Source organism: Ovis canadensis, chromosome 16 (genome assembly GCF_042477335.2).
Source record: "Ovis canadensis isolate MfBH-ARS-UI-01 breed Bighorn chromosome 16, ARS-UI_OviCan_v2, whole genome shotgun sequence".
Classification (NCBI taxonomy): domain Eukaryota; kingdom Metazoa; phylum Chordata; class Mammalia; order Artiodactyla; family Bovidae; genus Ovis; species Ovis canadensis.
This window is the reverse complement of record NC_091260.1, coordinates 48,270,339-48,287,225: the sequence shown is the minus strand read 5'-3', so window position 1 is coordinate 48,287,225 and position 16,887 is coordinate 48,270,339. Positions and strand designations below refer to the sequence as shown.

The 16,887-nt window shown below is 43.6% G+C and overlaps 1 protein-coding gene across 6 annotated transcripts in view; it reads right to left on the bottom strand.

The window, feature by feature from the left end:
* The window catches only part of DAB2 (DAB adaptor protein 2), a 200,597-nt gene that overhangs the window by 51,885 nt on the left and 131,825 nt on the right, over nt 1–16,887 (bottom strand). For 3 of the 6 annotated variants that reach the window (XM_069555977.1, XM_069555979.1, XM_070289339.1), the window contains exon 1: nt 4,139–5,430. The exons of the other annotated variants lie outside the window; for them this stretch is intronic. The gene's annotated coding sequence lies outside the window, so the exon portion shown is untranslated. Of the gene's footprint in view, nt 1–4,138; nt 5,431–16,887 lie in introns of those variants that run through there. 6 annotated transcript variants of the gene reach the window in all.

The window sequence follows — 16,887 nt, the reverse complement described above, 5'->3', positions numbered from 1 at the left end:
AAGACTGCTCCCCCTCTGTAGGGAGTCTGGGGGTGGGAGGAAAGACTGAAATGAGACCAGAGATCAGCTTGACCAAACCAAACTGCAAGCTCCAGGCAGAGAACAGAGAGCAACTCCCAGTTGGTTTAGTGTAAGCACAGCAAATTCTCTGGCTTTGTTCATATGAAGAGCTTAAGGGATTAACATTTTTCAGGTAGATGGGCGGTGTCCAACTTTGACAAAGATATTCCCCATTCTGCCTATAATTTTCACTAAAGATAAGTAATTCAGCAGTTCAGGAGGCAAAATGAAAACAAAACAATAAAGGAGTAAAGGAATAAAGGAGTCTAAGCATATTAGACTAACGGTCTTCTCAGCAAAACTGTGGGTAGGTATTATTCTCTTCGGATAAGAAAGCATGAGTACAGAGAAGTGATGCAATTTGCTCAAGGTCACACAGGCAGCAGAGCAGTCCCTGGGATTTGAACTGAGGCCATAGGACTGCAGAACCCACTTGCTCACCACCACTCCCTGGCTTAGCTAGGTGGGAGGCAGAAACGGCCTGTGGGCCAGTGCTTTGTGTTCACTCTCAGCATATTTGTTCCTCTCACAGGGAATCAGTGTGTTCTTTGTAGAAGAAGGGGACTCCAAGGCCTGCTTTCCTTCTGAGTCACAGGATTAATCCGGTCAGGATACATAACCATGAGTTAGGTTTCCCTTAAATACAGAGATCTGGGGTTACAGCTATTTCAGCTAAATGTGATTTTGGCCAACCTCTGTGCAATTCAGTGGCACAGCTTCAACTTTAGAATTACACAGCAGCACCAGAGAATTTTTAGATATCACATCCTGTTCCTCAGGTGTTTCATACTGCCAGTCCTCATTCTGGTTCTGCTTGGAGGGTGTGTGCATGCTCAGTCATGTCCAACTCTTGTGACCCCAAGGACTGTAGCCCGCCAGGCTCCTCTTGTCCATGGAATTCTCCAGGCAAGAATACTGGAGGGGGTTGCCATTTCCTACTGCAAGGATCTTCCCAACCCAGGGATCGAAACTGTGTCTCTTGCACTGGCATGTAGATTCTTTACCACTGAGCCACCAGGGAAGCCCCTGGAGGGTAGAGAGCCCTAGAAAGTGAAAGAAAGAAAGTGAAGTCGCTCAGTCGTGTCCGACTCTTTGCAGCCCCGTGGACTGTAGCCTACCAGGGTGCTCCATCCATGGGATTCTCCAGGCAAGAATACTGGAGGGGGTTGCCATTTCCTTCTCCAGGGGATCTTCCCAACCCAGGGATTGAACCTGGGTCTCCTGCACTGCAGGCAGACGCTTTACCCTCTGAGCCACCTTCCTGGGCCTTAGAGAGCCCTAGGCATTTGGTCAAATACCAAAACTTCCTCAACCAGAACACTTTCAAGTCTTTTCTCCTTAGGGCAACTTAGCGCCCTGGAACTCTGTCTTTGGTGGCCTTTTTAAGTATTTAAGTATCTTAGATTTGTCTCTAAGAAAAACACTGATTAAATCCTCAAGTTAGGAAAGACTGAGGAAGGGAAACATATGGAATCTTCAAAACTATGGCTTCCCTGGTGGGCTTCCCTGCTGGTCCAGTGGTTAAGAATCTGTCTACCAATGCAGGGGACACAGGTTCGATCCTTAGTCTGGGAAGATCCCACATGCCACAGAGCAATTAACCCCATGTGCCATAACTAACTGAGTCCACACTCTAGCGTCCCTGTTTCACAAGAGAAGCCATTGCAATGAGAAGCCGACACACCACAAAGAGTAAGTAGCCCCCATTCTTCGAAACTAGAGAAAGCCTGCACGCAGCAACAAACATAATGCAGCCAAAAAAAAACACAAAAAACAAAAAACAAAACAAAACCCAGGTGAAAAATATCTGTGGTAGCTAGTGTAGGTTTACAGACATATGAGGGTAGGATGAGAAATAAATCGGCACTTACTGGCTCTACCACCAAGGGTCCACGTTTCCACAAAGCCTCCTACTGACCAGGAGCCATGGCCAAGACTTCCGTCTTCCCCTCTGTAAATCCTCAGGTAACAGAGGCATGGCTGAGCAGGAAAATAAAGGTCACCCCAACTGGCTGGACAGCCGCTTCCTGGGGTCCCTTCATGCCAACAAGCGTCTCAAAAGCAATTCTGTTCAACCCAAACAAGGTGGTTGAAAGTCATTTGACCTTTCAGGCAAAGCAAGGAGCCAGCCTAAGGCACAGGAATTTGGGCTTTTAGTTGAATCCACAACTATAAAAAGTCTTGAGTGGAAATGCAGATCCTAATTTCTGCCCTTAACAATGAGGCAAGGCCTTGAACAAGCAATGGGACCCCCTTCCCTCTCTCACATCCTCAGGAGAAAATCAGCTTGTGTCTAAGACCACCAGAATGGCAGCTACCTATGTGTCAGAGCTGGAAGCTGGGAGACAGTCCTCTACCTTCTATTTTGAAATGGAGGAGGGTAGAGCTTGAGAAGGGCATCCACTCTAGGGCATCCATTTGGATAAGAAGGAAGAGAGCTGGGAGCGGGAAGGGAAGGGAAAATGAAGTTATTCATCACCAACAGGAAAAAGAATCCAGTCTGCCTTAGGAGGAGACTGACGAGGGATTTAGAAGTAATCTGTCCCAGAAATACACACTGGAAAGAAAACCACCAGGCCTCCTTTGTGCTTTTCCGACAAGATTGCACATTATATTTGGTATAGCCACATACCTAGCACTTCAACCAAAAGGGGTGAATTCTCATGGCAACAAAGTTTCTTACAGTGTCATGGAGGCCAATCTCCCCTCAAAGAAGAAGAGACAGAACCTGGTGAGAGGTAGGGTGGGCACTGGGCCTGGAGAAGAGTAGCCTAAAAGGTCTGGCTGCTGGTTTAAGAAGCCAGGTGGAGGTGAGACCCGGAGCAAGGGAGACAAGCCTTTTGATAGCTGTCAAGCTCCCCCATTCCCAGCTAGTTTTTCCCTCACCAATAGCCAGGAGACGCTCCTGTGTGGGGAGCCAACCTCAAGCCTGCAGGAAGATCAATTAAAATCCCATCAAAGCCATTTCGAGAGCCTTATTGGACATCTCGAAGGCATTTTTTTTTTGCAGCTGCTTTCTCTTCCTCAGCCATTCCTTCTATTTGAGTTACTTCTGTCTCACCTTCTACTCCACTCCCCTGCTTTGTCTGATTAGAGCCAGAAATTTTTTCATTAAGTCACTTTATAGTGCAATAACAACATTTACTATTCATGAAGTCGCCCCTCCAGAATTTTTAAGTCTTTCCATGTGTCTGGAAGCTGATTTCTGCTCTTCTCGTTTTACAGAGCGCCTCTCTTCCTTCCAAACACAAACTTAAAAAAAAAAAAAAAAACCACGAGGATAAGGTGGGGGTGGAGATAACATCCAGATTCTTTAAGCATTTTTAATCCAGTTCGATTTCCCTTTGGACTCAAAGGGCTCCCTGCTAAAACTGACTGCGGACCTGAATTCCTTGCTAAGAATTAAGTCAAGAGGGAAGGACGGCACGAACAAATAACACAGTCAGCTCCATGCTATGAAACCCGCTATGCTGACTGGGGCTCCACGGTGTTAACCCATTCATTCTTTTCCCCCCTTTCCTAAAATTCATCCTTAATCTTTCTAGATTACAACAAGCAGGCAAACCCCTTTTAAATCCCCAGAGGATTTCAAACAAGTTTGTTCAGTCTCTTGGGCAGATACTTTCTTAAGAATGCGGGTGTAAGACAAAGTTCACATTTTAACGCCACACGTTGTCAGTCACTGGGAAAAAGCTTCTCGTGGGTACAAACCAAGTCCCCAGCCTTTGTCACACGGCAAAAATAAACACTCTTAGAGGAGTTAATTAGGCGGTCAGTAGCCACACCAGTGGGGCTTTTGAACAAGCAGACAGACAGACACGCACACACACAAGGGAGGCGCTTGTTACATGTCACTAGCTGGACATCTGGAGTCCGACCCCAAAGGTAAAGGCTTTCCATGGAAGCATTCCTCGGATGTCAGGCCACAAAAGCGTCTGTCTGCCCAAGTACGCCGCCGTCTCCTTAATAAGACGCCCCAACAGTCCCAGTTTTGCATCCCAAGAGGGGAAAAGAGCAAAGGAGGGAGGGAGGTCGCCAAAAATGGGGCCAAAGGGAAGAAGGAACCAGAGCTACTCACAGTCTAGCTAGCGCCTCTGCGATGCGAGCATGACTCCTCGGTGCCCGAGCCTCCTGGCTGCCGCGCTGCCCACACGGCTGCCGCGCTTAAATAGCCGCCGGCCCGGGAGCCTCGGAGCCGCGGGCCACTCCCGGCGAGATATGGTTCTAATCAGATGCTGGCAGCTTTGGACTCCCCAGGAATGCGCCGGGATGTTTTTGCTGCCTGGGTTGGGTAACTCCCCCTCAACGTGTCTGCTGAGTCTTCCAAACTTAACTGTTTATTAACTCGAGCTGGGGCCGCGCAAAGTAGCCGGCTCCGGGGAGCCGGGAGCCCCACCAGCGGGGGGCGATCGCCCCGAGCCCAGCGAAGGGGAGGAGTAGGGAGTAGGGGCGCCGTCCGCAGCCCAGGCTCGCGGGGCTGAGGCAAGGGACCCGGGAGAGTGCGCTTAAGGACAGGAAAGGGAAACCCCGCAGGAAAGGGGTGGGACCCAGCGACCTTCATCTCAAAAATTCCTTCTCTGGACTGCCGCTTCCAGTGATGTGGCGTCCCAAGTCATCCGAACCCGATGGGGCCCTTGGAACAAAGGGCTGCCTTTCCTGGCTAGAGGCGGTGGGTGCTAGCTCAGAATCTGCTGTCTCTACAGTTGCACGTGTGATCGCACTCCCACCCCCGTTAAAGGAATTCATGTCTCTTTCATGGCAGATATGGGTAATTGTGTGTATATGTAAATTGGTGGGTAATCTGTGTGTATATGTAAAACACACTGCATTTGTGTGTGAAATATAATCCTGTCTATACACATAAAACAATACTCTCTCTATGAAACTGATACAAACAAAAATGTGCAGGTCTATATAACCTATCTAAGTAAGCTATATATTTGATGTAAACAGATTATTTACTGGCTTCCCCCACAGAATGGGCATCCCTGTGTAGACACTTTAATATGACTTTATCTGATTTCCATAGTGTTTCCTATACCTCTAAGAAAAATCTGAAATATGAGAAATAAAATATTTGAAAAAGGACTTCCCTGGCGGTCCAGTAGTTAAGACTCCACTTTGAATGCAGGGGTCACAGGTTAGGGACCTGTGGGGGAACGAAGATCCAGGAATCCCACATTCCTGGTGGGGGAGCTAAGATCTCACAAGCCTCCTGGCTTGGCCAAAATAAAGAAAGAAAGAGAAAAAAAAGAATAGAAAAAAACTGAAAATATTGATATGCAGTACTCAGCAGTAGAAGGCCTTCCATAGTTGTATCTTAGTGGACCTTAACAAGCTGGGGATTCATCTTTTTTATATTTTAAAATCATGAACAATTGTAAAACATCCCAGAAGCTTTGCTGCTTTTTAAGAATTATGAAATTATCCTTGTGAAAATGTATCTGTTTCCTTCCTTTTTTTAAAAGTCTGAGACAGTGTTTGGCGTGCTTGCTCAGTTGTGTACAATTCTTTGCAACCCCATGGCCTGTAGCCCACCATGCTCCTCTGTCCATGGAATCCTCCAGGCAAGAATACTGGAGTGGATTGACATTTCCTTCTCCAGGGGATCATCCCTACCCAGGGACTGAACCGATGTCTCTTGCATCTCCTGCATTGGCAGGAAGACTCTTTACCACTGGCGCCTCCAGTGTGTAGTAAATGTGAAAATACTAAACTGTGACTTGGATGGGAGGGGGTAATTGATTTTATTGAGTAAGCAACACACTGGATTTGCATTTTATCTCTGGAAACTGGGGGCTCAAATCGGGCTCATGGGACGCCAAGGATGTATTTTGTGGTTCCAGCTTAGCCCTGACTGCAAAGCCACTGTGTAATTTGGGACAAATCTGTATGAGTGACAGTCCCTGCTCTCAAGTAGGTCAGATTTGGAACTGCCTAGGAGCTAGGGGTGCAGAGCAGCAAAACCTGGTAACAGTGAGAACACTACCTCTTAGGACCTTTACTGTTTCTGCCACCTGTCTCACCCCTCACATCTGGGGGGGTAGGGAAAGGGAGGGTGGTGATGACAGTTTTCAATATTCCTCCAAGGTAATTTACTATTATTAAGAAAATGATTCTGTGTGAATGACAAGAGGTATATAAAATTCAGTCTTGGGACTATTTATAACTTTTATGCAGAGAACTTTAATTCTGGTCTATCTTAGGACCTGGTGCTTTATTTCTAAGATTCAGGAGTGCAGAAGGTTGGTTTCATTGCCCAAAGCTAAGTAGTTAGAAAAGTGAGAGCAGATTTCAGGCACATACAGGCTTTGATAATTTGAGGAGGAAAAAAAGTTTCTCTCTTTTAACCTCACTATGTAACACTTTTTCAGAAGTGACCACCCGCATCTTTTTTTTTTTAATTGAAAGACTCTTATCAAGAAATGTTGACTTATGTTTGCTCTGCTCCACCAAATGAAAGGGATTTGTCTAAGAGGCCAGAGAAAATGATTTCATCTTCCATGAGTTGCAGTTTCAAGAGAAGATTTTGATGAAAACAATTCATTTTTGAGCAGTGGGCTCATACATACAGCTTCAAGTGGACAGCTCTATCATTTCATACAGAAATCTTGAGTCGACAGTAGAGAACTCTGATTTGATTTGAAGTGTGTTTTTATATTTCTAGGGCTCTGATATTGCTCCTGGCAGTAATTCAGTGTCCTTCTCACATTAAGAAAGAAAGAAAAAAAGACAGAGAGAAGAATGAAAATAAACACAACCCTTTTTATCCCTGGTAGGACAGGGTCCCCTGTCCCATGGAAGCTGTTGGCTTTTCAGTGGATCTAAAATGAACACGCTCGCAGCTGGAGAATCACACCCAAGCCCACCCTGATGGTAACCCTGCCTAAACCGTGGTCTTTTCTTATCACTCCTGAAATGAATGTTTGGAAAATTAAGGTGAGGAAACTTGAGTGCAGTGCTTGAAAAGCTATGGTCCTTGCATGACTCTCCTTGCACAAAAGCTGCTTGGGAGGGAGAAGGAAGAAGAAGAAAAAAAAAAATCCTAAACTGACGACTGTTCCCAGCTGAGGAAAGGGGTAGTTAATCTCGTGATGGCTTGCTGAAGAATGCATGGTTTATTATTAAAGTAATCTCTTAAGATTTTCCTGGAATGTGCTTCCACAGCAACTCTGCCTGTGTGAGCTATCCTATGTGTATGTGTCTTTTCTTCCATAATTAAGCTGGCTTTTTCCCCCCTTCAGCTCACAGACCTAAGGCTTTCTTTCTCCTTTCTCCTGGCCTTCTTCTATCTGCGTTCTTACTGTTCTCATCTTCCTTAAACATTCCATTTTGAATCCTGCCATTTTCCATGAATTGTAAACGGTTCTTTAGACTTGGCCATGGGTAAGCCATCTGTGCATCTTGGTGCCTTGCTGGATGCTTCCAGATAGTATAATCAAACACGGATTGGTTGATGTCTGTGGCTCTAACAAGGTCACTTCTTTTTTTCCTCCCCTCCTCAGTGTTGTAAAAAAATAAAAAAAAAAAGAAGAAAAGAATGGTTATTGTTCCCAGAAAATTTTCTTTGACCTTCACTTGTTCTGCACCTTCATAGATGCAGATAAACTGGCCCTATCAGATCTGGCTGTTGGCAAGGCAGGGCAAATATTGGAGAGTTTTCCGTATTATCTATCTCTTCATCTAAAATCCAAAATATGCGGAGGATAGTCTCACTGAAGGCAGGCTATTTCTGTTTTGCTTTGCTGGTTGCTTTTGTTTGTTTTCTTGGTTATACCTGTGTGACGTGCATGCTCAGCCGTGTCCAGCTCTGTGTGACCCCATGGACTGTAGCCCACCAGGCTCCTCTGTCCATGGAATTTTGCAGGCAAGAATACTGGAGTGGGTTGCCATTTCCTGCTCCAGCACCTGTATAGCATCTCACACCTCAATATTTGTTATTTGCTTGTGATGCGAAACACTAGTGAAATGCAATTGTTCCTGGAAAGCTAGAATGATAACGTGAAGAACATTTAAAAATTCCATATGATAGATTTACATAGCTTGTTACATTTTGCTAATAATATAAATTTTTATAATGAGAAGTTGTAAAAGGAAAAAGAGTTCTCATGTGAATTATGCATTAAAATACTACCTTATTTGGAAAATAAGTTAGAAAGTTGTTAAAAATAAAAATATGTGTAATCTGCAAAATGCTAATATCAATTATTATTGTAGCAAATGCTTATACAACTCTCTATCCTGTGAACAAGAATCCAACCCCTAGAAGTAAAACATACCTAAAAAATACAAACATGTTAATTGGTGCAGTGTCCATAGCAGCTGGAATCTAAGAAAAAATTACGTCTGTCAATAAGGGAATGAGTGAATAATTTATGATTCATCTGCAGTCTGAAATCATATGCAACCATTTAAAAGAATACATTGGAGCTGAACCTTGTAATATGAGAGGATTTCTATTAGGCAGTATTAAGTGAGAATTGCAAATATAGAAAAAATGTAAAATATGTTTCTATTTTAGTAATAGAAAAAGCAACATTCATCTATGTAGATTTGAGTGTGTGTGTTTGTGTGTGAGTCTGTATACTGGGTTATCAGGGGGACCAGATACTGGACTGCAGTACAGATTACTGGGGACCCAATGGAGATGAGGATAAACAAGGAGAAGAGATAGGGAGAGTGCTGCTAAAAGGGAAAAATAAAAATAAAAAGGGTCTTTATGCAGATATAGATCACATTTGTGCATTTAAGTGAAATGATATATGCATGGGCTTCCCTGATAGCTCTGACCGTAAAGAGTCTGCCTGCAATGCAGGAGACCCAGGTTCGATCCCTGGCTCAGGAAGATCCTCTGGAGAAGGTAATGGCAACCCACTCCAGTATTCTTGCCTAGAAAATCCCATGGACAGAGGAGCCTGGCAAGTTACACCCCATGGGGTTGCAAAGAGTCTGACATGACTGAGCGACTAACACACACAGTAGATATGTGTGTAGATTTGCACAATTAAAAAACATGTACTCCCGGTGGAGCTTCCTGTTGGTGCAGTGGATAAGAATCTGCCTGTCAATGTAGGGAACACAAGTTTGATCCTTAGTCCCGGAAGATCCCACAAACAGTGGAGCAACTGGGCCTGCTCTGCCACAGCTATTAAGCCTTTGCTCTACAGCCTGCGAGTCACAACTCCCGAGTGCTTAGCCCAGAGGCCTGGAGCCTAGGCACCATAATGAGAAAATCTTAAACCACACAAAGAGGCTGTAGCCCTGGCTCACTGCAACTAGAGAAAGCCCGCGCAAAGCAAGGAAGACCCATCGAGGTAAAAAATAAAGGTGAAAAAACTACACCAAGTATTTTTCAGGTCAGGAAAGAGGAGAGTTGTAGAAGAAGACCTATCAAATAGGATTTCTCTGAGGCGTTTTCCTCAGGGTCTTTCAGAAGTGGGTTCTCATCAGTGTTTTCCTCATCTTTGGCCCCTAGAACAACAGTTCTCAAACTTTAAGGTTTACCACCTGCCTCCTGGGGACTTGCTCCAGGGAAAATTCCTGGGCCCAGCCCCAGAGCCTGGAAAAGTGTGTGGGTGTGTTGGTGGGGGAGGCGAGGCACTCAGTACACGCGAATCTGAATGTTTAACCAGCTCTTCCTGGTCATTTGGAGGCTGTGGTCTTGGGGACCCTCTTGAGAAACACCGTTTTTCTCCTGTGGTCAAGAAGACACTCAGTTTGTTCCTCTCTGAGCCCTGAGAACTGTGTGTCAAGGGAAAACAGTGAGGGTGAGAGGAAGCCAGTGCTATTGGTCTTTTCATTTCAGTTCAGTCGCTCAGTTGTGTCCGACTCTTTGCGACCCCATGGACTGCAGCATGCCAGGCTTCCCTGTCCATCACCAACTCCTGGAGCTTACTCAAACTCATGTCCACTGGGTCGGTGATGCCATCCAGCCATCTCATCCTCTGTCGCCCCCTTCTTCTCCTGCCTTCAATCTTTCCCAGCATCAGAGTCTTTTCAAATGAGTCAGTTCTTTGCATCAGGTGGCCAAAGTATTGGAGATTCAGCTTCAGCATCAGTCCTTCTAATGAATATTCAGGACTGATTTCCTTTAGGATGGACGGGTTGGATTAGATATGCCCTTTCTCCCTCCCCTTGACTCTCTGCATCCTCAGGTGGTACTGGTTCTGGTGGTGACTTCTCTCCCTGCTGCCTCCTATCAAGACTTGTTTTCAGAGGAAGACCTGATATTAGCCATTCGCATGCACCTATACCGAGGTATTTGCATTTCCAACCCTGACACTGTGCAGTGAAAGGCACTGGCCAGTGTTAAATCGATCTTAGGCATCCATTAGTGAAGGACAGAATTTTTTCCCTTTTTTGAGCAAGTGGGGGTAATTGTTAACTCTGCCCTGTACCCAGTTTAAGGCCATCCATAAAGAGAGAAGACGGTAGGACCTCTGACTCCTGGGATGGCCCTCTACTATCCCTGAAGTCACTTTACATCTTGCCTTCAAAGAGGCCATTTGAAAATTAAAACTATATTTTATGTATACACTTGTTTTCCTGATACAGCAAAGAAATGTGGGATTTAAGATCAGATCTGGAGTAAAGTCCAGGCTCCATCTCCTACTAAACTGCAAATGTCTGTAAGTTTTCTAATTTCTAAAGGACTCAATTTTCTTATGTATAAAATGGGCATGTCCTGTCGTCCCTTCCCATTTTGGCTTTTGGTGGGAAGAAAAAGAAGTTATGTACATTCCTGGGAGAAGAAGTTATGTATATTCCTTTGGGTAGTTTGAGATTATATAAAAACTATGCATGCATGCTCAGTCACTAAGTTATGTCCGACTCTTTTGTGACCCCATGGACTGTAGCCCACCAGGCTCCTCCATCCATGAAATTTTTCAGGCAAAAATACTGGAGTAGCTTGCCTTTCTGGGGGACATAAAATTATGTAAAAATTATGTAAAAAATACATTATTTGAGGGGACAAGAAAGGTGCTTTTCCCCCCAATTTTTTCCACCACCAATATCAGAAATTCTATTACTAGTAAATCATGTGTTTAGATACTGATGCTCCTCTGACTGCAGTGACTTTTCCTAAGACTGACCCCTTGGCTAATCCTAGACCCTAATTTTCTAGCAAATTAGTGAGGATTACTTTAATGGATCAGTTTTATCCTCTCAGAGAGAGATGAGTGAATTTCTGCTGAAATGGAGATATTAAAGGGGAGAGGGGGAGGCAGAAAATATGAAAATGGGCACCAAACTCTTTCACTTTGGAGATCTGTAGACAATTCAATACAGAAAAATTTCCACTCTGCTGCAGCTATGGCCACATGTTGTGCTGGGGTTCCTGGGTTGGCTTAGTAACCTCAGTTCTAAACTGGAGCAACCACTTGGGAAACAAGGGGGAATACTATTTGTTATACTCATTTAATGTTCAGGTTCAATATCATCTCTTAATTAAAGAATGAAGAGAAACTGTGTCTGGACTCCAGGGTAATTTTTTCCCTAATTATTCTGAAACTTAGGTATATGCATGTGCCCATGCTTATGTGCATTTTCTGAGCAGGTGAACCATAGATTTCACTGGACAATCCAAGGACCCCATGGCATGAAAGAAAATTAAATTCTATTGCATTGTGGTTGTTCAGTCACATTCTTCCTGTTCAGTTTTATCTGAGTGATTTATACCAATCTGATGTGTGTTCTCACAACACCATTGTCAAACAGGTTAGGGCAAGCATTTCTTTTTCTAAAGGTTAGGAAATTTAAGCACAGAAACCTTGATTTACTTCTGTTTACAAAGTTGGAGACAGAGCTAGAACTATTATTCAACTTTCTTGAATGATCTAGAACGTATGGCTTATGTAGTCATGACCCAATCATAACAATAGTGGTTAGCACAACTGTTAGGGTTTACTTGGAGAAGGAAATGGCAACCCACTCCAGTATTCTTGCCTGGAAAATCCCTTGGATGGAGGAACCTGGTAGGTGTCAGTCCATAGGGCTGCAAAGAGTCGGACACGACTGAGCTGCTTCACTTTCCTTTTTCTTTCCTTTAGAGTTTAACTGGATCCTGTACTGCTCTGTCCAATATCTGTTGTAGATATTCCTTCATGTGAAAGACATTGGCAAATGGAAGGGTGTCCAGATAGGGCTGCTTGGATAGTGAGGGAATTTTCTTGGTGACTTAGAACTACTGGGTGCTCAGCCAGCATGGCCTGACTGAATTGGGCACATGTGGCCAGGGGTCAGGAGTGGACTTCTGTGTATGGTAGAGCTCTTTCTGAGTATCAGAAGGCTTGCTCTGTGGAAAGTAGATTAGATTCTTCTCTTTGGCCACGGATGATAGAGGGGAATCCTTTGCTGGGTTGTATAGTGTTCCCCCACATAAGATTCATGTCTACCCTGGAACTTCAGACTGGGTCTTATTTAGAAAGAGGGTCTTATGTAAATGTGGTTAGTTAAGATGAGGTCATACTGGATTATATGAAGTTTCATCTCCTGCAATTAAACTTTTTAATCTGCTTTGTGATACTTCTCAGTCAGAATTTTTGGCTTTTTTTTTTTTTTTAACCTCATTTTCATTTAGCACAACTCTGGAACTGGGGGCTTCCCCAATAGCTCAGCTGGTAAAAAATCTGCCTATGATGCAGGAGACCCCAGCTCAATTCCTGGGTTGGGAAGATCCACTGGAGAAGGGATAGGCTACCCACTCCAGTATTCTTTGGCTTCCCTGGTGGCTCAGATGGTAAAGAATCTGTCTGCAATGAAGGAGACCTGGGTTCAATCCCTGGGTTGGGAAGATCCCCTGGAAAAGGGATAGGCTCCCCACTCTAGTATTATAGTCTGGAAAATCCCATGGATTGACTAGCCCACGGGGTCGAAAAGAGCCAGACATGACTGAATGACTTCCACTTACTTACTTACTGGAACTGGTGTATCTAGGTGAGAATCCAGTTGTGGGATCTGAGAATTGCTGAACTTACCCTCAGTAAAGTTAGGGAAATAACATTGTACACAGTATTGTTATAAGGATTAAAGGTGAGTCTGTTAAAAGACTTTACAGTAATTGTTAGCACAAGTGTAGTGCTGATGATAACATGATTTTTGTTTAAATATCTTAAAAGAATAGTTTTTTGCTTTGTTTTTTGACCTCAGTGTGTGGTATGTGGGATCTTAGCTCCCTTCAGTTCAGTTCAGTTCAGTTCAGTTCAGGTCAGTCGCTCAGTTGTGTTCGACTCTTTGCGACCCCATGAATCGCAGCACGCCAGGCCTCCCTGTCCATCACCAACTCCTGGAGTTCACCCAAGTGCACTCATGTGCATCAAGTTGGTGATGCCATCCAGCCAACTCATCCTCTGTCGTCCCCTTCTCCTCCTGCCCCCAATCCCTCCCAGCATCAGGGTCTTTTCCAATGAGTCAGTTCTTCACATGAGTTAGCCAAAGTATTGGAGTTTCAGCCTCAGCATCAGTCCTTCCAATGAACACCCAGGACTGGTCTCCTTTAGGATGGACTGGTTGGATCTCCTTGCAGTCCAAGGGACACTCAAGAGTCTTCTCCAACACCACAGTTCAAAAGCATCAATTCTTTGGTGCTCAGCTTTAGGTCCACTACTTCGGCTCAAACCTTCCAGTGAAATCATGAAGTCTTAACCACTGAGTGCCAATAATCTTAAAAGAATAATTTAAAAACTATCAAGTAAATTTGAAATAAGTTTACCTTAAACCTCAGAAATTTCACTTTTAAATCAGCTTAGAACTCTTAACTCATTTGCTAAGAAATATGTCCAAGAATGCTTAGAATAGCAAATAGTAGAACAACTTAAGTGACTACCGACAGGGGAGCAGATAAATAAATCATGATGCAGGCATCCATTGGGAATACTCTAACAATAATAGGAATGACTTGGATATATGACCCAGAACTGCTTATATCAACACAGATGAATTAAGTAAGCAGAACAAGGAACAGATAAATACATAAAGCACAAAGCCTTTACATACGGTTTAAAATATAAAAAATAAAATTATGCATTACTTAAGAGATACAACTATTTACATAAATGAATATAAAAATGCTTCAGTTCAGTTGCTCAGTTATGTCCGACTCTTTGCGATCCCATGGACTGCAACATGCCAGGCTTCCCTGTTCATCACTAACTCTGGGAGTTTACTCAAACTCATGTCCATTGAGTCGGTGATTCCATCCAACCATTTCATCCTCTGTTGACTCCCTCTCCTCCAGCCTTCAATCTTCCCAGCATCAAGGTCTTTTCTAATGAGTTCTTCACATCAGGTGGCCAAAGTATTGGAGTTCAAGATTCAGCATCTGTCCTTCTAATGAATATTCAGGACTGATCTCCTTTAGGATGGACTGGTTGGATCTCTTTGCAGTCCAAGGGACTCTCAAGAGTCTTCTCCAACACCACAGTTCAAAAGCATCAATTCTTTGGTGCTCAGCTTTCTTTATGGTCCAGCTCTCACATCCATACATGACTACTGGAAAAACCGTATCTTTGACCAGATGGACCTTTGTTGGCAAAGTAATGTCTCTGCCTTTAAATATAATGTCTAGTTTGGTCATTGCTTTTCTTCCAAGGAGCAAGTGTCTTTTAATTTCATAGCTGCAGTCACCATTTGGAGTGATTTTGGAGACCAAGAAAATAAAGTCTCTCACTGTTTCCATAGTTTCCCCATCTATTTGCCGTGAAGTGATGGGACCAGATGCCATGATCTTAATTTTCTGAATGTTGAGTTTTAAGCCAACTTTTTCACTCTCGTCTTTTACATTCCTCAAGAGCTTCTTTGGTTTTTCTTCACATTCTGCCATAAGGGTGGTGTTATCTGCATATCTGAGGTTATTGATATTTCTCCCGGAAATCTTGATTCCAGCTTGTGCTTCCTCCAGCCCAGCATTTCTCATGATGTACTCTGCATATAAGTTAAATAATCAGGGTGACAATATATAGCCTTGACATACTTCTTTCCTGATTTGGAACAAGTCTGTTGTCCCATATACGATTTTAACAGTTGCTTCTTGCATACAGATTTCTCAGGAGGCAGGGGCTTAGGGATGATGAATCTCAATTTCAAGACTGAGGTTTCTTTTGAGAGAAATAAGAGGAATAAATAAAAGAGAGCTCCAATCATGATAGTAATTTTTATTCCCTGAGACTTGATGCAGGATACATGGGTATCTATTATTTTACTATTATGGCTTTTTAAAATAGACTGTTTTCTAAAAACTTTATAGACATTAATTTACTTAATCCTTGTAATAATTCTGTGGGTTAGAACTTGCATTATTATTTCCTTTTTGCAGTTTAAGAAGCTGAGGCAACTGATTAACATCACAGAGCTAATAAATGGCAAAGCAGGCTTCAAAGCCAGGTAGCGTAGGTCCAGGGTCTGTGACTTAACTCCTATGCAGTCTTGACTTCCCGTAGAATTTATGAAGAAATGAAAAAGCTGCCAGAAATGAAGTGCAAAAGCTACTCTCCAGTAGGGCTCTGGAAGGCGTGCCCCTTTCTTCCACCTCCTCATTCCTGGCTCTGCTCTGAGTCCTCTGCTTTCCAGACTTCCGGTCCTTCTGTGCTCCAGTCTGGGTTCATACCTCAGTTCACCTTGTTCTCTCCTTCTTGGATCTATGGTCTCATGTGGGTTCAATTTTCTGTCTTTGATCGTGACCTTAGCATTCTTTCCGGGCCATCTCTAGTGTCTGGACGTTGACTATAAATGGAAAGTTCTGTCTTGACTTTAAGCCTGGGTCTGGCCCTTTTGGACAAGGGTTATGAGAGGGGAGAAGAGAAAAGAAAAGGGGAGGTTTTGCTCTCCAGCTGAGGACTGCAGTGTCAAGGCTGTGCAAGGAGTGTTTCTGAGAAAGGTTTTAAGAGAGACTGGGTAGAAGTAGAGGTAGTAGCAGATGTGTGTATGTGTATGCGTGTGCGTGTGCGTGTGCGTGCGTGTGTGTGCGTGTGTGTGTGTGTGTGTGTGTATGTTGGTTCAAGACGCACTCTGCTGATTTCTGCAAGAAATACTGGTAGAAGATCCAAGATATGGGGATGATTCAAAAGAACCAGTAACCCTCAAACAATTTGTACCTGGCTTTCAGAAGTCATCACCCCATCTGATTGGAGGTAATCTGATTTTTTTTCCATGGCAAGGAAAGCATACTTATTAACATTCAGGCTGATTGCTCTCCTCAGTCTCTCCTTGGTGAAAGACATTCTTCCAGGCCAGCCAGGCAATAGGCCAGCCTCTGCTATGGCTTTGATTTTCCGTGAAGGAAATGAGCCCACCAAGGTGAGCTTGCTGGAAAAGTCCCACCAGCCAAGGCTAGGTTAGGTGTGTCTGGGTGGAGGAGGAAAGCTGGTCTAGAACTCTGCAGCTGCAGCTGACTATGTCTAAATCCTAAAGTCATTTTGTTGAGGTGAACCGGGAAACGAGTAATCATAAACTTTAAATGTATTTATCTGTCACGCGGACACTTTGTTATTTCATTTTATATTAGTCAGTTTTTAAACTAATGTTAGACATTAACTCTACCTAACAATTTGATAACAATCTCCTCTCTCTCTCTGTGTCTCTCCCTCCACACTTTTATAGTTAGTTGCGATTGGAGTCTGAGTTATAGATAATAGTATGTTGGTAAACCAGTTCTCTGAAAAAGAAAGCTTTGTTTTTATTTTGGATAGTAGATTTTCTTTTGTGACTTAATGTTTTCCCTTTTTCACCTTGTATTTTGTATAGTTGATTAGGGTGTAGCTGATTAACAATGTTGTGACGGTTTCAGGTGAACAGTGAGGGGATTCAGCCATACATACATCTGTTTCCATT